Raw genomic sequence first — 20,264 nt, 5'->3', positions numbered from 1 at the left:
ACCCCATCACCCCCTCAAGTTACGCCCCTGTGAGTAGCCTTAAAGCCTAAATATATGTAAAACCTGAAAATTTAACCTCGGAAGATCGGCTTCCCCCTCTTGTGGCAGTAACAGGAGGCCAGAAAGTTGGCATCTATGTGCTATATGGAGGGTCCCATATTGTTGCTTCTATATATTAATTCGTATAGGGACAGCCTGAGATGGTCTGAGAATAGTTTGGTTATAAAGGTCATCAGCCATCTACAGCATCATACACGTCATGATACACTTGAGCGGAGTTAACACATTGCATTTAATCATTAGTATCTCTTTGATTTGCTTGTTAGTCATTCATTCTGGAACTTTTACCAAAAGACCTTTCAGATTTACAGACTTCAGTGAGTAACATGGTAAAAGCAGGATATTAGTGTTAACCACAGTCATACTTGAACTAGAATTAGGGTTTAATATGTTTTTTTTTGCCACTATATTTTCCAACATTCTGCGATGAGATACTTTATATATTATAAAGGAAACTCCTTTTCAAGTACAGAGCTCCAGATCCCATGCATATACATATAGTTACATTATTATACGCAGTGCCGTAACTAGGAATGGCGGGGCCCCGTGGCGAACTTTTGACATGGGGTCCCCCCCCCCCCCGACACCGACGCCGAAGACCTCGACCAACCTCTTCCTACGCATTCCTGCATGCTCTATTATGCCCCATAGTGGCCCCTTCACACAGTATTATCTCCCATAGTGGCCCCTGCACACAGTATTATGCCCCATAGTGGCCCCTGCACACAGTATTATCTCCCATAGTGGCCCCTGCACACAGTATTATCCGCCATAGTGGCCCCTGCAAACAGTATTATGTCCCTTAGTGGCCCCTGCACGCAGTATTATCCACCATAGTGGCCCCTGCACAAGTATTATCCCCAATAGTGGCCCCTGCACACAGTATTGTACCCCATAGTGGCCCCTGCACACAGTATTATCCCCCATAGTGGCCCCTGCACACAGTATTATGTCCCACTGTGGACACCCATAAACAATTATTATACTCTGGGGTCTTTTCAGACCACAGAGTATAATAATCGGAGACCCAGGGGGAGAAAAACATAAAAAAAACCTATTACTCACCTATCTCCCGTCTCCTACGCTGTCGGCCTCCAAAGTAGTCGATGCAGGCCGGGGTCATGAGACGTCAGATAACTAGGCCGAAGTCTGCAAGGATCGTGGAGAGGTAAGTAACAGTGTTTTTTATGTTTCTTACCTCTCCCGGTCCACCAATCATTATACTCAGCGGTCTGAAAAGACCCCCAAGTATAATGATAGCAGCGGTAGCGTCTATCACCGGGCCCCTAATGTCCCTGTGGCAGCTGCCTCTGCTGCTATGGCGGTAGTTACACCACTGATTATACTATCCCCCTTGTCTAATTGGAGCTTTGAGGACATTCACACTACCAATAGTGTCCATTGTGAGCAGCCATCAGAAAATGTTAACAAAGGACAGTAACAGATCCATCAAAATGTATAATTGTTCTGTTATCTGTTAGTGTCTGTTTTCATCAAATCCATCAGAGGCCCGTTATTTTTGGCAGAGATGCAGGATGGTCTTTTGTTATACCTTCCATTACTTCTGTCCTTTTCTTCTGCACGTGCTCAGGAAGTAGAACAAAAACAGCACTTAAAAAAATGACTGTATATTAAGACATATATATAGACATTAGCAGGTGTTAACGGACAATGCTAACGGATGAATTTCTGTTTGTTAATTCTATCTTTTTTAACAGATCTTTTTAATGGGTCTGTTAAAAAAAAAAAAAAAACGAACACATTTACATGTTATTAGTATGTTTTTTATGACTGAGGTTATTTTTTTTTTAATAGACCCTAACTTAACAGTCTTCTAATAGTAGTGTGAGCCTATCCTTACTGCTTACTGTTATTATTGAGTTATACACTCACCGGCCACTTTATTAGGTACACCATGCTAGTAACGGGTTGGACCCCCTTTTGCCTTCAGAACTGCCTCAATTCTTCGTGGCATAGATTCAACAAGGTGCTGGAAGCATTCCTCAGAGATTTTGGTCCATATTGACATGATGGCATCACACAGTTGCCGCAGATTTGTCGGCTGCACATCCATGATGCGAATCTCCCGTTCCACCACATCCCAAAGATGCTCTATTGGATTGAGATCTGGTGACTGTGGAGGCCATTGGAGTACAGTGAACTCATTGTCATGTTCAAGAAACCAGTCTGAGATGATTCCAGCTTTATGACATGGCGCATTATCCTGCTGAAAGTAGCCATCAGATGTTGGGTACATTGTGGTCATAAAGGGATGGACATGGTCAGCAACAATACTCAGGTAGGCTTTGGCGTTGCAACGATGCTCAATTGGTACCAAGGGGCCCAAAGAGTGCCAAGAAAATATTCCCCACACCATGACACCACCACCACCAGCCTGAACCGTTGATACAAGGCAGGATGGATCCATGCTTTCATGTTGTTGACGCCAAATTCTGACCCTACCATCCGAATGTCGCAGCAGAAATCGAGACTCATCAGACCAGGCAACGTTTTTCCAATCTTCAATTGTCCAATTTCGATGAGCTTGTGCAAATTGTAGCCTCAGTTTCCTGTTCTTAGCTGAAAGGAGTGGCACCCGGTGTGGTCTTCTGCTGCTGTAGCCCATCTGCCTCAAAGTTCGACGTACTGTGCGTTCAGAGATGCTCTTCTGGCTACCTTGGTTGTAACGGGTGGCTATTTGAGTCACTGTTGCCTTTCTATCAGCTCGAACCAGTCTGGCCATTCTCCTCTGACCTCTGGCATCAACAACGCATTTCCGCCCACAGAACTGCCGCTCACTGGATGTTTTTTCTTTTTCGCAGCATTCTCTGTAAACCCTAGAGATGGTTGTGCGTGAAAATCCCAGTAGATCAGCAGTTTCTGAAATACTCAGACCAGCCCTTCTGGCACCAACAACCATGCCACGTTCAAAGGCACTCAAATCACCTTTCTTCCCCATACTGATGCTCGGTTTGAACTGCAGGAGATTGTCTTGACCATGTCTACATGCCTAAATGCACTGAGTTGCCGCCATGTGATTGGCTGATTAGAAATTAAGTGTTAACGAGCAGTTGGACAGGTGTACCTAATAAAGTGGCCGGTGAGTGTAGTTCAACCATACAAATATGGATCACAATCCTAAGGCCCCCTAGTGGTAGTCGTAGGTAACCAGAATTTTATTATTAAAGTTTATGTTTCTCCAGTCCATGCCACTGCTACAAAACTATTTTAGGAAAGGAATTAGTACCGAATCTTGGAATTATTGAGACAAACATGTTTAAGCTTTGTGTCCAGTTGATAAGAGATTAATGAACATGCACATTAAAAGCTAGTTTGGAATGTGAATGAGATTTAATCGCCATTCAGCTGTATCTAATGGTATGTAATGAAGTGTAATAATTGTGGATACTTTTATATGGTAACAGAAAAGAAAACAAAACACTGGCTGAAGGTGAGATTATTGTGGCTATTATGGTAGAGGGAAGTGTTGAGCTGCACCACATATACCATGTAGATGTACTTCTGAGTGTAAGGCTGAGGCCCCACGTTGCAGAAACACAGCTTTTATTGTTGCAGATTTTGCTGCAGTTTTTGGAGCCAAAGCCAGGAGTGGATTGAGCAGAAGAAAGATGTATAAGAGCCTTCTATATATTTCCTATTCATTTTGTAGCCATTCTTGACTTTGGCTCAAAAAGCTGCAGCAAAATCTGCAACAAAAAAAGCTGAGTTTCTGCAATGTGGGGCCTCAGGCTAAGAGAGGTATCGTAGATGGCACTCACTGACCAAACAGCAGCCTTTATTTTAGCAGAGTGTTTATAGCTCACAGGGAGGCCAGTACACAGATATAGGGAGGTTTTCATCTGGTTTGTACACCCATACATGTTTATCATCTCTGTAATAATTTATAACAAGATAAGTTTAAATGTATATATAGTAGTGGAATTTATTAAGACTGGCATTCTATATGCCAGTCTTAAAGGGAGTTTGTCATGTCTATAGGAGTAGAAACATATTTTATGAACACTAAGTGATAAAACAATGCAGAGATAGTCATTCTTTTATAGATATGCAAATCAACCAGTAAATGAATTGGGGCGGGTCCTGCTCTGGGAGTTTCCCTTCCGACAGTTGTGATGCAGGCAGAAGAGAAAACTGTTACTCACAGCAACAAGGACATCATTGCCTGTGATACTAGATAAGTCTGGCAAGTCAGGCCCGATTATCTTTCAATTGCTTCTTTGGTTTGCACTTTGATACATGGCACTGTTGTTGGTTTAGGTAGAATTATGGACATTTAATAAAGTAATTGACTAACCATAGTCGCGTCTGAAGAGGTTCCAATCTAATCCAGGTGCACTCCCATGCATCAGAATGGATTTTATGTCATTTAGGAACATGCATAGATTTTTGATACAACTCATGGCAGTCTTCTAGTGTGAGTTATTGTGGTCTCTTTCTGTTCTGCCCATTGTCATAAGCAGGCTTTAGGAATAAGGGATGTATCTTTGGTGCAAAAAAATACCTGTGTGCCAAAGATACGCTACAACTATTCTCATCTGCACTATTTCTCAGGCGTAGAGGCAATAGTAAGTTCCCCCCATTGTTTTATAATGTAGGGCAACATTGCAGTACAAGTCAAAGTCCACTAAAGTACAAAATCAGTGGTTGGTTCAATACCATATAGAAGAAATCCTGATACTCAGTTTACTACTTCTGCTTTTTTTAATCAATACCTTTCCTGTTCTTTGCTTTTATTTCTAGATGTTGTATGAGCTGATGGATAAGCACTTACACAACATACTTGGTATATAATCTAGTATACATCTGACTGAAGTGTCCTTATGCAAGATTAGGCTTTAATATACAAGATGCTAGATAATGACATCGCCATCTTTCATATATGGCCTTTCCTTGAACCAAGAAAAGAAGTGAAATATTCACTTTACTATTCATTTCATTCAGGACTGAAAACAAAGTGTATGCGAGAGAAGCTCGTGACCTGGAGACATTTCATCATTTCATGTAACAAGTGAAAGTATAAATACACCGCTGAAAACTCAGATGAGATCGTAACCTTGAAGATCCGAGTTATTAATCAGATTCTCTATTTTTTATACTTTACCATAAATTTACATAGATTTCCAACTAAGCAGATAAATGTGACGGGATAAAATATAGTGGAAGAAAGTAATTCCCAGAAAGAAAATATATCTAATATAAAGTGGCACTGTGAGGATAAGATCTTGTAAGGTGACAGTATTATAAAAGTTAGAAGAAGGGTACATATTGTAAAGGGAATCTGTTACCAGAACCCAACAAATCAACCCAGCCCTGGAGATAAGTTAGGTTCACTTGAATGAAATAGTGGTATCCTCTTGTGAATTGGTGAGTCTCTATTGTTGTTTTTATCAATATGCAAACAATCTCTTTGTTGCCTTTGCTCCGTGTAGGTAAGCATTGCTCCAAAGAGATCATTTTCATATGGCAGAAATGGAGGGGGATAAAGGCGACTGTAATCTATCTATCTATCTATCTATCTATCTATCTATCTATCTATCTATCTATCTATGGGGTTGGGTTCATATGCTGGGTTTTGGTAATAATTTCCCTTTTTCATCAGTCTGGCTATTTCCTATTAGATCTCAATGGTGGTTGACTGTTTTGATCTAATCTTTAGTGGGTTCTTGAAAGAATTGAAAGTCGAACCAAGCCTTATAAAGCGATGTACTCATGAAATAAAGAGCCTTTACTTTTATTTAGTTATTTTCCCTTGTGATTCATAAAATGCTTCATTTCTTACTTTTGGGCCCAAGACACAGAAGAGATGTTTATCTTTCTGTTATACTTTTTTTGTGTTACAAACACTAAGTGATACTACTGCTTGACAGTGGCTTCATCTTAATCTCTGTTTATTTAAGCAAAGAAATATGAAAAAGATGCACAAAATAATGTAAAATCTACCTATATGCATACATAAATGGTATATTAAATGGGTATTTTGTATAGGAAACTTATTAAAAAAAATATTAAAATATATTTAAAAATATATAAATAAATTAAATATATTTAATATAGTTAAATATTTAATATTGTATCATTTCAAAATATATACAGTACAGACCAAAAGTTTGGACATACCTTCTCGTTTAAAGAGTTTTCTGTATTTTCATGACTATGAAAATTGTAGATTCACACTGAAGGCATCAAAAGTATGAATTAACACATGTGGAATTATATACTTAACAAGTAAGTGTGAAACAACTGAAAATCTGTCTTATATTCTAGGTTCTTCAAAGTAGGCACCTTTTGCTTTGATTCCTGCTTTGCACACTCTTGGCATTCTCTTGATGAGCTTCAAGAGATAGTCACTGGAAATGGTTTTCACTTCACAGGTGTGTCCTGTCAGGTTTAGTAAGTGGGATTTCTTGCCTTATAAAGTTGGGTTGGGCCCATCAGTTGTGTTGTGCAGAAGTCAGGTGGATACACAGCTGATAGTCCTACTGAATAGACTGTTACAATTTGTATTATGGTAAGAAAAAAGGAGCTAGGTAAAGAAAAACAAGTGGCCATCATTACTTTAAGAAATGAAGGTCAGTCAGTCCGAAAAAATTGGGAAAACTTTGAAAGTGTCCCCAAATGCAGTTGCAAAAACCATCAAGCGCTACAAAGAAACTGGCTCACATGAGGACCATCCCAGAAAAGGAAGACCAAGAGTCACCTCTGCTGCAGAAGATACGTTCTTCCGAGTCACCAGCCTCAGAAATCGCAGGTTAACAGCAGCTCAGATTAGAGACCAGGTCAATGCCACACAGAGTTCTAGCAGCAGACACATCTCTACAACAACTGTTAAGAGGAGACTTTGTGCAGCAGGCCTTCATGGTAAAATAGCTGCTAGAAAACCACTGCTAAGGACAGGCAACAAGCAGAAGAGACTTATTTGGGCTAAAGAACACAAGGAATGGACATTAGACCAGTGGAAATCTGTGCTTTGGTCTGATGAGTCCAAATTTGAGATCTTTGGTTCCAACCACCGTGTCTTTGTGTGACGCAGACAAGGTGAATGGATGGACTCTACATGCCTGAAGCATGGAGGAGGAGGTGTGATGGTGTGGGGGTGCTTTGCTGGTGACACTGTTGGGGATTTATTCAAAATTGAAGGCATACTGAACCAGTATGGCTACCACAGCGTCTTGCAGCAGCACGCTATTTCATCCGGTTTGCGTTTAGTTGGACCATCATTTCTTTTTCAACAGAACAGTGACCCCAAAAACACCTCCAGGCTGTGTAAGGGCTATTTGACCAAGAAGGAGAGTGATGGGGTGCTACGCCAGATGACCTGGCCTCCACAATCACCAGACCTGAACCCAATCGATATGGTTTGGGGTGAGCTGGACCGCAGAGTGAATGCAAAAGGGCCAACAAGTGCTAAGCATCTCTGGGAACTCCTTCAAGACTGTTGGAAGACCATTTCAGGTGACTACTGACTAACTCTTGAAGCTCCTCAAGAGAATGCCAAGAGTGTGTAAAGCAGTAATCACAGCAAAAGGTGGCTACTTTGAAAAAACAAGATGTCACGGGATGGTTAGAGTCTATACTATAGGCAATGTGTAATATATATTTCATGTGGAATGTATTCTCTAACCTGTTGTATACATCAATGTGTAGTTGGCTGATTGGGGACTAGTGTGTTAGCACATTGTATGCAAATACCTCTAACTAGTGAGGACCAGTGAGGACAATGGGTGGAGATAATCTGATCAGTGTCTCCAAGAAGATGTTGGACGGTGCATTGTCCACAGGAGACAGGGAGTCTGCTCTCCTTGGTATAGGTGAGGGGGGAAGGATCTGTGACTCAGCCCTCCCCACCCACAGATAGAGGAAGTAACAGTCTTAGTATATAGTTGTAGCTTGCAGTTAGTATGTGTTAGCCGGCCTGTGCACAGCTCTGTAGAGAGCCAGGATTTAGTTACAGGACCAAGGAGCCAAAGCTATCATTGGATTGTGACTTCTGTGGACTTATTGTTGTTACGGTTGATGTGACCGCCACCGGCTACTAACTTTGTGGATTACAATAAATTGCTGTTGTCTCCCGACCTCTTGCGTCCGTGTTGATTCAAAAGACCATCCGGAGGAAGACGTATACCTTTGCTCCGTGACAACTGGTTGGCAGCGGTGGGATCAACAGCGGACAGCGAGATGGACTACAGCAGCCCAGCGATTAATGGAGCCACAACCTCAGAATACAGGAACTGGACTATGGCAAGTCTACAAGTAAGGGCCCGGGAACTAAACCTGAGTTACCAGGGAAGAACGAAAGATCAACTGATCGAGGCACTAGAGGAGATGACCCTGCAAAGCGACCATGAGGAGGGCTGCCCCCAGGAGACAGTAGAGATACGGGAGTGGCAGGTACAGACCCAAAAGAGCAGATGGGTTGTTTTGTATGAGGAGTAATTGGCAGTGCTGGGGCTAGAAGCAACTGCAGAGCAAAGGAGTAGAGCATTACAGAGGGCTCAGGAAACGGAGAAGGAGGAACAGAGAATGGCGCATGAAAAGGAAAGAATGGCGCATGAAATGCGAATGGCTGAGATAACTATGAGGAATTATAATCAAACGTCGACCCCCAGCCCAACAGTGAGAGAACCACCATATGTCTCCCATAAACACTTCAAGACCTTTGATGAAGCGGCTGGGGATGTTGATGGATATTTTCAGGACTTCGAACACCAGTGCCACCTGATGGAAGTCCCAGAGAAGGATTGGGTCCGGTATCTGGTGGGGCACCTACGAGATGGGGCTGCGGAAGCTCTCAGAGCCATGGACCCTAGTGATCAGCGGGACTATGAGGCCATTAAAAGAGCGGTGCAGAAGTATTATGCAGTCACTCCAGAGACCTACCGAGTTCAGTTCCGCTCTTTGTCTTACAATGGGGGAAGCTCCTTCCACATGTTCGCCCACAAGTTGAAGCAAGCATGCAAGCGCTGGCTAGAAGGAGAGGAGGCTGTCACAGTCGATAAGGTCCTCCAAGTCATACTTAAGGAACAGTTCTTTTCCCAGTGCCCCGCTGAGATCCGTGAGTGGGTGCTGGAACGGAACCCAGCCACAGTTGAGCAAGCTGCTTCCCTTGCAGATGAGGGCCTGACCATCAAGCCGCAGTGGAAGAGGTTGTTTGCAGAGGAGCGGAAAACTACCACAGTCCGCCAGACACCCTTCAGCCAGCCACCCACCCACCTTTCGTGCCCGGCCTCAGGATTACAATTCCCCCTCTACCCCTGCCCCAGCCCATCGGCCTCCAGCTATGAACAACCCTGTCCCTAGACAACGACCTACTGGAAGAATGCTAGAGCGCAGATGTTTTGGGTGCGGGCGGCCTGGACATTTGCAAGCTAGTTGCCCTGTTAACATGGGGGCACGGGCCACCGTGGCATCCCGGCCTATTCACTACCTGGGAACCACCCCTAGGACAGAAAGTTTGGCCCCATTTCCAGGTGACTCCATGAATGACCCATCTGTTCCACCTCCAGGGGTCTATGGGATTCAGCCTTCCGCCACACATCCGGCAAACCTTCAGCGGAAGCACTTGCAGGAGGTCCTACTGGATGGCCGAACAGTTGTTGGATTCCGGGACTCGGGAGCTTTCCTAACGGTAGCGGACCCCCGAGTGGTTCGACCCGAGGCCCTAGAGGAGGGCCCTGGCCTTTCTATCGAGTTGGCAGGAGGTACTCGGAAACGTATTCCTAAAGCTACCGTGGAACTCGACTATGGTTATGGACCAAAACGATGCACAATTGGTGTGATGAGCGGGCTGCCGGCCGATGTTCTGTTAGGCAACGATGTTGGAAATCTACAGTGCCACTTTGTGGGAGCAGTGACCCGAAGCCAAGCTCAGAGAGACGCCAACATGGATCCACCGGATTTTCTGCCAGATGCCAGCCCTTCAACCCTACAACTTTACCATTCAGTACCGCCGAGGGAACCAACACCAGAACGCAGATGGGTTATCCCGGCAGGAGGACATATGACCTATAGAGACTGATGTGCATTCCCCAATTTACCTGTGTAGGCCAATTGTGTCATGCACATGTTTTGAGAGGGGGAGGGGTTGTCACGGGATGGTTAGAGTCTATACTATAGGCAATGTGTAATATATATTTCATGTGGAATGTATTCTCTAACCTGTTGTATACATCAATGTGTAGTTGGCTGATTGGGGTCTAGTGTGTTAGCACATTGTATGCAAATACCTCTAACTAGTGAGGACCAGTGAGGACAATGGGTGGAGATAATCTGATCAGTGTCTCCAAGAAGATGTTGGACGGTGCATTGTCCACAGGAGACAGGGAGTCTGCTCTCCTTGGTATAGGTGAGGGGGGAAGGATCTGTGACTCAGCCCTCCCCACCCACAGATAGAGGAAGTAACAGTCTTAGTATATAGTTGTAGCTTGCAGTTAGTATGTGTTAGCCGGCCTGTGCACAGCTCTGTAGAGAGCCAGGATTTAGTTACAGGACCAAGGAGCCAAAGCTATCATTGGATTGTGACTTCTGTGGACTTATTGTTGTTACGGTTGATGTGACCGCCACCGGCTACTAACTTTGTGGATTACAATAAATTGCTGTTGTCTCCCGACCTCTTGCGTCCGTGTTGATTCAAAAGACCATCCGGAGGAAGACGTATACCTTTGCTCCGTGACACAAGAATATAAGACAGATTTTCAGTTGTTTCACACGTTTTTGTTAAGTATATAATTCCACATGTGTTAATTCATAGTTTTGATGCCTTCAGTGTGAATCTACAATTTTCATAGTCATGAAAATACAGAAAACTCTTTGAATGAGAAGGTGTGTCCAAACTTTTAGTCTGTACTGTATGAAATATGTTCTTATGGTTGAAGTTTTATTTTGGGTGCAAATGTAGAGTATTCTGAATGCTAATAATACATTCTTGCCACGTCTGCTTGTAAATTTGACTGAGGCTTTATCTTTCTTAAAATTAGAGGGCCTTCCACTCATAAGCTAATTCAATTATATTAATGTAAGTCAGTGCCTACAGGGAATGATTATCTGCTATCTATTTAGGGTAGGGATGTCATCTTTGGCCAGAGTTTGGCTGCTGTACCTATAGAGGGTTTGTGGTAGTCTGAGACTCGCCCATGCCTCTTTAATGGCTCTGGCTTCTGTTCTCTCCTTTTCCCTGCAGCTTTGCCTCCTTAGATTGGGTGTTGTGTATATACACAGGTCTATGACAGGTTATCCAGAAAATCGGAACACAGAGGAATGGTTTTCATTGCAGCATGAGCAGAATGGTTTTACAGATTATGAGTATGAGACAATTGACATAGATATACTAAGGCAAATGAGCCTTAGTGAGGGCAACCTGGGGGGACGATTTAAGTTAAGTTACCTCTTGCTAGTCTTCTTGAATATGGTATTAAGTGATAAAGGAACATTACACGCACCCCTATGAATTCTATTTCATTGAAAGATTGTAATAGTGTGGAGATGGGCACAGTTAAGCCATTACATCTCTCCACTTGCTTTGCACTTGTTAAATGACCTCCATTGTCTCTTCCCATAAAATATAGTCATTTACCCAATGACTCACAGAGTAGTTTAGGTTTCTTAGTGAAAGAATACATTAATTATCTGTCAGATAATCCTACTCAATGTCACAAAATCCTTCTGCTGGGGAAAATTCTATCATCTTCCAGATGGCAATGGTGAAAGTTTTGTGCAGTCAGGTACGCCCTGTCATAAGGCATTGCTGTAATGTAAGCTGCATGCTGGCAGAATTCTGCTAACAATGTGTCAGAGCTGAGATTATTCCACAGTCAGAAGCTGTGCTGGCTTAGTCAGAGCTCTCCAGAGATGCTCACTAATGTGCTTTCAGACCACCTCTGCCTGTGTGTTTGCTTAACAGGGTTACATTCTAATGGAGACAGCTAAAATTAGCCTCGGTCCACAAATTAAAGGACTCACCGAGCAGAGGCTAATACACTGTCATCTACGCACTACCTGCAGCTTGCACTTGGTGCGTCCTTCATCATGCACCTTGTAGTGGAGATTTTAACAGTCCAGTGGAACGCTGTTAAATGGCTCAAGATAAACTGTAATATACAGTCCTATGAAAAAGTTTGGGCACCCCCTATTAATCTTAATCATTTTTAGTTCTAAATATTTTGGTGTTTGCGGCAGCCATTTCAGTTTGATATATCTAATAACTGATGGACACAGTAATATTTCAGGATTGAAATGAGGTTTATTGTACTAACAGAAAATGTGCACTATGCAATAAACCAAAATTTGACCAGTGCAAAAGTATGGGCACCTCAACAGAAAAGTGACATTAATATTTAGTAGATCCTGCTTTTGCAAAGATAACAGCCTCTAGTCGCTTCCTGTAGCTTTTAATCAGTTCCTGGATCCTGGATGAAGGTATTTTGGACCATTCCTCTTTACAAAACAATTCAAGTTCAGTTAAGTTTGATGGTGGCCGAGCATGGACAGCCCGCTTCAAATCATCCGACAGATGTTCAATGATATTCAGGTCTGGGGACTGGGATGGCCATTCCAGAACATTGTAATTGTTCCTCTGCATGAATGCCTGAGGATTTGGAGCGGTGTTTTGGATTATTGTCTTGCTGACATATCCATCTCCGGCGTAACTTCAACTTCGTCACTGATTCTTGAACATTATTCTCAAGAATCTGCTGATACTGAGTGGAATCCATGTGACCCTCAACTTTAACAAGATTCCCGGTGCCGGCATTGGCCACACAGCCCCAAAGCATGATGGAACCTCCACCAAATTTTACAGTGGGTAGCAAGTGTTTTTCTTGGAATGCTGTTTCTTTTTGGACGCCATGCATAACGCCTTTTTTTATAACCAAACAACTCAATCTTTGTTTCCAAAATGAAGTTGGCTTCTCCAAATGTGCTTTTGCATACCTCAGGCAACTCTATTTGTGGCGTACGTGCAGAAACGGCTTCTTTCTCATCACTCTCCCATACAGCTTATCCTTGTGCAAAGTGCGCTGTATTGTTACCGATGCACAGTGACACCATCTGCAGCAAGATGATGCTGCAGCTCTTTGGAGGTGGTCTGTGGATTGTCCTTGACTGTTCTCACCATTCTTCTTCTCTGCCTTTCTGATATTTTTCTTGGCCTGCCACTTCTGGGCTTAACAAGAACTGTCCCTGTGGTCTTCCATTTCCTTACTATGTTCCTCACAGTGGAAACTGACAGGTTCAATCTCTGAGACAACTTTTTGTATCCTTCCCCTGAACAACTATGTTGAACAATCTTTGTTTTCAGATCATTTGAGAGTTGTTTTAAGTAGCCCATGATGCCACTCTTCAGAGGAGATTCAAATAGGAGAACAACTTGCAATTGGCCACCTTAAATACCTTTTCTCATGATTGGATAGATCTGGCTATGAAGTTCAAAGCTCAGTGAGGTTACAAAAACAATTTTGTGCTTCAGTAAGTCAGTAAAAAGTAGTTAGGAGTATTCAAATCAATAAAATGATAAGGGTGCCCATACTTTTGCACCGGTCAAATTTTGGTTTAATGCATATTGCACATTTTCTGTTAGTACAATAAACCTCATTTCAATCCTGAAATATTACTGTGTCCATCAGTTATTAGATATATCAAACTGAAATGGCTGCTGCAAACACCAAAATATTTTGAACTAAAAATGATTAAGATTAATAGGGGTGCCCAAACTTTTTCATAGGACTGTATATCCTTCCATTTTGAGTACAGTGAAAACTAAAGTTCCTCATTTAAAAATGTCTCAGTGAAAACTATGTAAAATTCCTAATTAAAAAATGGGTCTTCTAAAGGGGTTATCCTCTGAAAGAAGACAGACAGTATATATAATATAATCTAATATAATCTGATATATAATATAATATATGATGAAACTAAAGTCAGTTACTGAAAATATAGCCTTGATAAATGAGTCATTTTCTAAATTAGTGTTGTACAGAATCTTAAAGTGGTTTCCCATAAGGGCGGGTTCACACCAGCGCCCGGTCTCCGTTTTGCAGGTTTCCATTTTGGGCAGGAGACAGAAACCGGCAGGCAGTTTTCAAACCCATTCATTTGAATGGGTTTGAAAAGTGTGTGCCCTTGAGTGTCTTCTGATCTCTGCTGCAAACCGTTTTTTTTTTTTTGTGTTAACCGGACAAAAAGTTGGACATGCAGGACTTTGTGTCCTGTTAAAAAAAAAAAAACAATTTCGCTGCGGAGAGCAGAAGATGCTCTCAGGCGCTCACCTGCGAACAGTGAATGTCAATTTCCATCTTCTGAAAATGGAAACTTGCATAATGGAGATCGGGTGCTGGTGTGAACCCACCCTAAAAAAAACATTTATGGCATATCCAAAGAGTGTGTCATAAATGTGTGATAGATTCAGATCTCACCCCTGGGACCCAAACCAAGCTCTTAAATAACCCCCCTGACTGTGACCTCACTGATAGTGAAGTCCTTGATGGTCTGCCATTATAGAAACAGCAGAGCTCTCATAGACGTGCATAGGATGTGCAGAAATAGAATAGCTCAGAGCTACGCTGTTTCCGTATAGCCTGAGCATTAAGGATTTCACTGCCAGTGATGTCACGGTCAGGTAAGACACACGGGATGGAAACTGAGGGTGCGGTCATTTTAGACATAGGTATGGTTCTCATAGGTGGCGCCTACATCTATCCTATGGATATGCCATAAATGTTTTTGTGGAAAAACCCCTTTAGGTTAAGGCCCCATGTAGTGAGATGCAGTAACAAAATGCTGTAGTTTTCAGCAAAAGCCCGCAGAGTTTTCCCTTGCGGACTTTCTGCCCCTATATTACCTATACAGAAAATGCCAGTGTTTCCATAGATATAATTGATATGCTGGACTTTTCAAAAAAACTTTCTGAAAATGTAGCTTTTCCATTGCTGATTTTTTTTCTGCAATGTGTGGATGGGATTAGCCAGAATCCCCTCCACTTTGCAGGTAATGTAAAACAAATTGTTTTTAGCCGCAGTGTTTCTGATTTGGCTAAAATGTTTAGTTTTTGCAATGTGAGGCCCCAACCTAATTGTGTTTTGACATAACTGTAGTCCGTGTATCGGACAATTTTACTAGCCCGAATACATCTCAGCTGAACTCAGCTAAGCCTGTCAGTTCATTTCAGCAATGTTAGTTCAGATGCACTTTTTTGGATCGGAACCTGAGATGGCCTCCGCCACAGGTTCCGATCCAAAAGCCGGGTCACCGTGACTGAAAGCCGGTGCACTGCACTGGCATCCAGCTGCGCGCTTCGCTCCAGATTAGGCCTAATGAATGGGCCTAGTCCAGAGGAGGGAGTTTCTTCAGGCCGAATCGTGAGGTGACTCGGCCTGAAGAATGAACATCTCGCTTCTTTTTTTCCAGGAGCCGGACGAAACAGCTCCCGGAAAAAGATCCTGAGCGGCTCCCATTGATTTCAATGGGAGCCGTCTTTTTGATCAGGGTTTTGAGGCGATTACGGCCTCAAAACCCTGACCAAAGAACTCCGTGTGAACTTACCTTAGATTTGGATTTCTATATCGGGCCAGGTGACAAAGACCAATAAGAATGTTAAAAAGAGATCTTGAGCTGACCTTCTAAATAACAAATTTCTTAGTGCCTTCAATCTTATGTATAATTAGTAGAAGAAAAGAATGTTTGCTGCTGCTTTTCCTTCTCCGTTCACAATCCTATTTTCATCATCTGACATTTCATTTGTCATTCATGTAAACCGGGCAGAATTCATTAACTTTGTCTCACCTAATAAGCCAAGCTGAAAGTGCTGAGAGTCTGGTGATTCATAATATCCCAATGTGTTCTTGGCAGGCATAGTGGTGAAGGTAAGGGCAAAGGCATAGTCTTGGAAATTGCAGTCTTTAATTCATAGATATATACTGTTCAAAGAAAATGAATATATTGTGTATTAAAAGTACTGACCTACTTAGATGCAAGCATAAATACAGGGCACAAATACCTTTTCTAGGTACAATGCAAACATCTATTTAACCACTCCAGCATTTTCTTTTCCTATGAGTATTTACTGCAGCATATGTCATTTTTTAAGAATACTGTAGAGTCTCTTGTGCGTCCTTATGTATACCTGATTTAGCTGATCTGTTACATATGGACTGTCTTCCATCTTGGCTTCTCTGTGATGTGGTTCTCCTTACGTAGTCTAAAGTACAGCCTAGCAGTAATATTTCCTATACCCCTCATTCTTCAGAGTGCCTCTCTAAGTCCTACAGTATCTAGTAATAAATCAGTACAAGGAACTTCTGCCTCCTAAATCACATTGTACAACCTATTCCTATGTGATGCGGTTTTAGACTGTCCCTCAGACTTCTGCTTCAGATAAGATAGCCATATAAGCTCTCAGAAGTAGGAGAACGAGGAGACAGCATCTCATAAGATACACAGGAGACTCTGCATACAGCACTCATCAATTTTATACCTAGTAGTACATAATACTAACTAGTATTACTCTACAACTAATCTTTGTAGGGACTCGCCTACTATAGCACCATGGTCCGACTCACTTATATAACACAGAAATAATCTATTTGCAGCAATTTATGCTTTGAGGGAGAGTGAAGCTTGGTGGGGAGATGCCTGAGAACTACCATGAGCGATTTGATAGATTCTAATAGAATCCTATAAATCAGCCACACATAAGAAGCAAGCTCTAGACTTGTAGTCAGACTGGGATCACACAACACAGGTACCAATGAAAGGTTTCAAAATGTATGGATGTAACTGAGCTGGGATGAAACAATTGCCATTGCTTATAAGTAGAGATGAGCGAACACTAAAATGTTCGAGGTTCGATTCGAACAGCCGCTCAATGTTCGTGTGTTCGAACGGGTTTCGAACCCCATTATAGTCTATGGGGAACAGATACTCGTTAAGGGGGAAACCCAAATCCGTGTCTGGAGGGTCACCAAGTCCACTATGACACCCCAGGAAATGATGCCAACACCTCTGGAATGACACTGGGACAGCAGGGGAAGCATGTCTGGGGGCATCTAACACACCAAAGACCCTCTATTACCCCAACATCACAGCCTAACAACTACACACTTTACACACTCAATACCACCTCTCTGACAGTAGGAAAACACCTTGAAACATGTGTATTTGGCACTTGCAGTGAGGAGAGCTTGTCACCAGCAGTGAATTTGGCCCTTGTAGTAAGTTGAGGTTGGCACCAACATTTGTTTTGAAAATCAGGGTGGATTGAGCCTCTAACCAGCAGAGTTTGGGCAAATTCATGGTGGAGGGAGCCTCTAAAAACCCCAGTTTGGACCAATTCATGGTGGAGGGAGCCTCTAAAAACCCCAGTTTGGACCAATTCATGATGGAGGGAGCCTCTAAACAGCCCAGTTTGGGCAAATTCATGGTGGAGGGAGCCTCTAAAAACCCCCAGTTTGGACCAATTCATGGTGGAGGGAGCCTCTAAACAGCCCAGTTTGGGCAAATTCATGGTGGAGGGAGCCTCTAAACAGCCCAGTTTGGGCAAATTCATGGTGGAGGGAGCCTCTAACCAGCCCAGTTTGGACCAATTCATGGTGGAGGGAGCCTCTAAAAACCCCAGTTTGGACCAATTCATGGTGGAGGGAGCCTCTAAACAGCCCAGTTTGGACCAATTCATGGTGGAGGGAGCCTCTAAAAACCCCAGTTTGGACCAATTCATGGTGGAGGGAGCCTCTAAACAGCCCAGTTTGGGCAAATTCATGGTGGAGGGAGCCTCTAAACAGCCCAGTTTGGGCAAATCCATGGTGGAGGGAGCCTCTAACCAGCCCAGTTTGGACCAATTCATGGTGGAGGGAGCCTCTAAAAACCCCAGTTTGGACCAATTCATGGTGGAGGGAGCCTCTAAACAGCCCAGTTTGGACCAATTCATGGTGGAGGGAGCCTCTAAAAACCCCAGTTTGGACCAATTCATGGTGGAGGGAGCCTCTAAACAGCCCAGTTTGGACCAATTCATGGTGGAGGGAGCCTCTAACCAGCAGAGTTGGTGGAAATCAGGGTGGAGGGAGCCTCTAACCAGCAGAGTTGTGGGAAAGCAGGGTGGAGGGAGCCTCTAACCAGCAGAGTTGGTGGAAATCAGGGTGGAGGGAGCCTCTAACCAGCAGAGTTGTGGGAAAGCAGGGTGGAGGGAGGCTCTAACCAGCAGAGTTGTGGGAAAGCAGGGTGGAGGGAGCCTCTAACCAGCAGAGTTGTGGGAAAGCAGGGTGGAGGGAGCCTCTAACCAGCAGAGTTGGTGGAAATCAGGGTGGAGGGAGCCTCTAACCAGCAGAGTTGGGGGAAATCAGGGTGGAGGGAGCCTAGTATTAGCAGAATTGTGCAACGCTTATGGTGGATGAGTATGAGGATGCGGAGGAATTGGAGAGGTTGAGTACAGAGGGAGCCTCATGTTGGGGTGCTTTACACAGGTGGGCACAAAAATGAAGGCTCTATCCAGTGGTGGTTCATTTTTATCAAAGTGAGCCGGTCGGCACTCTCAGCTGACAGACGGGTGCGCTTGTCAGTGATGATGCCACCGGCTGCACTGAACACCCTCTCAGATAGGACGCTGGCGGCAGGACAGGACAGCACCTCCAAGGCATATAGGGCAAGTTCAAGCCACAGGTCCAACTTCGACACCCAATACGTGTAGGGCGCAGAGGGGTCGGAGAGGACAGGGCTGTGGTCGGAAAGGTATTCCCGCAACATGCGCCTATACTTCTCACGCCTGGTGACACTAGGACCCTCCGTGGCGGCACTTTGGCGAGGGGGTGCCATCAAGGTGTCCCAGACCTTAGACAGTGTGCCCCTCGTTTGTGTGGACCGGTGAGAACTTGGTTGCCTACTGGAGGAACTGCCCTCCCTGCCGCCAACGTCACATGCTGGAAACATCTCCATCATATTCTGCACCAATTGCCTGTGGCAAGCATTGATGCGATTGGCCCTTGGTTGCCTACTGGAGGAACTGCCCTCCCTGCCGCCAACGTCACATGCTGGAAACATCTCCATCATATTCTGCACCAATTGCCTGTGGCAAGCATTGATGCGATTGGCCCTCCCCTCTACCGGAATAAAAGACGAGATGTTGTTTTTATACCGGGGGTCAAGGATAGCAAAGATCCAGTACTGGTTGTCCTCCATGATTTTGACAATACGCTTGTCGGTTGTAAAGCACCCCAACATGAACTCAGCCATGTCTGCCACAGTGTTAGTTGGCATGACTCCTCTGGCCCCACCGGAAAGTTCAGTCTCCATTTCCTCCTCATCCTCCATGTCTACCCATCCGCGCTGCAACAATGGGACGATTCGAAGTTGCCCGGAAGCCTCCTGTATCACCATCACATCATCGGACAACTCTTCTTCCTCCTCCTCCTCCTCCATTAAACGCAGTGAAGCAGACAGATGTGTGGACCTACTCTCCAGCTGTGACGGATCGGATGCTATCCCTAACTCCTCTGTGTGATCTGAGTTATCCCTGATGTCAATCAGGGATTCTCTCAGAACACACAAGAGCGGGATTGTAAGGCTCACCATCGCATCCTCAGAGCTCACCCTCCTTGTGGACTCCTCAAAGACCCGTAGGATGTCACAAAGGTCTCTCATCCATGGCCACTCATGGATGTGAAACTGAGGCAGCTGACTTTGTGGCACCCTAGGGTTTTGTAGCTGGTATTCCATCAAAGGTCTCTGCTGCTCAACCACTCTATTCAACATCTGAAACGTTGAGTTCCAGCGTGTGGGGACGTCGCACAAAAGCCGGTGTTGTGGCACATGCAGGCGTTGCTGGAGAGATTTTAAGCTAGCAGCGGCTACTGTCGACTTGCGAAAGTGGGCGCACATGCGCCGCACTTTCACCAGTAGCTCTGGAACATTGGGGTAGCTCTTTAGGAAACGTTGCACCACTAGGTTGAAGACGTGGACCAGGCATGGAACATGTTGGAGTCCGGCAAGCTCCAGAGCTGCTACCAGGTTCCGGCCGTTATCACAAACGACCATGCCTGGGCCCAGGTGCAGCGGCTCAAACCATATTGCCGTCTCATCGAGGAGGGCATCCCTCACCTCGGAGGCAGTGTGCTGTCTGTCCCCCAAGCTGATCAGCTTCAGCACAGCCTGCTGACGTCTACCAACGCCAGTGCTGCAACGTTTCCAACTCGTAGCTGGGGTCAATC

At 44.1% G+C, this 20,264-nt stretch overlaps 1 protein-coding gene across 2 annotated transcripts in view; it reads left to right on the top strand.

The window, feature by feature from the left end:
- SV2B (synaptic vesicle glycoprotein 2B) overlaps window positions 1-20,264 on the top strand; it is a 112,770-nt gene that overhangs the window by 73,042 nt on the left and 19,464 nt on the right. The gene's annotated exons all lie outside the window — the stretch shown is intronic.

Source organism: Leptodactylus fuscus, chromosome 5 (genome assembly GCF_031893055.1).
Source record: "Leptodactylus fuscus isolate aLepFus1 chromosome 5, aLepFus1.hap2, whole genome shotgun sequence".
In the NCBI taxonomy this organism is placed as follows: Eukaryota; Metazoa; Chordata; class Amphibia; order Anura; family Leptodactylidae; genus Leptodactylus; species Leptodactylus fuscus.
The sequence above is the reverse complement of the archived record's forward strand: the minus strand, read 5'-3'. Positions and strand labels throughout refer to the sequence as shown.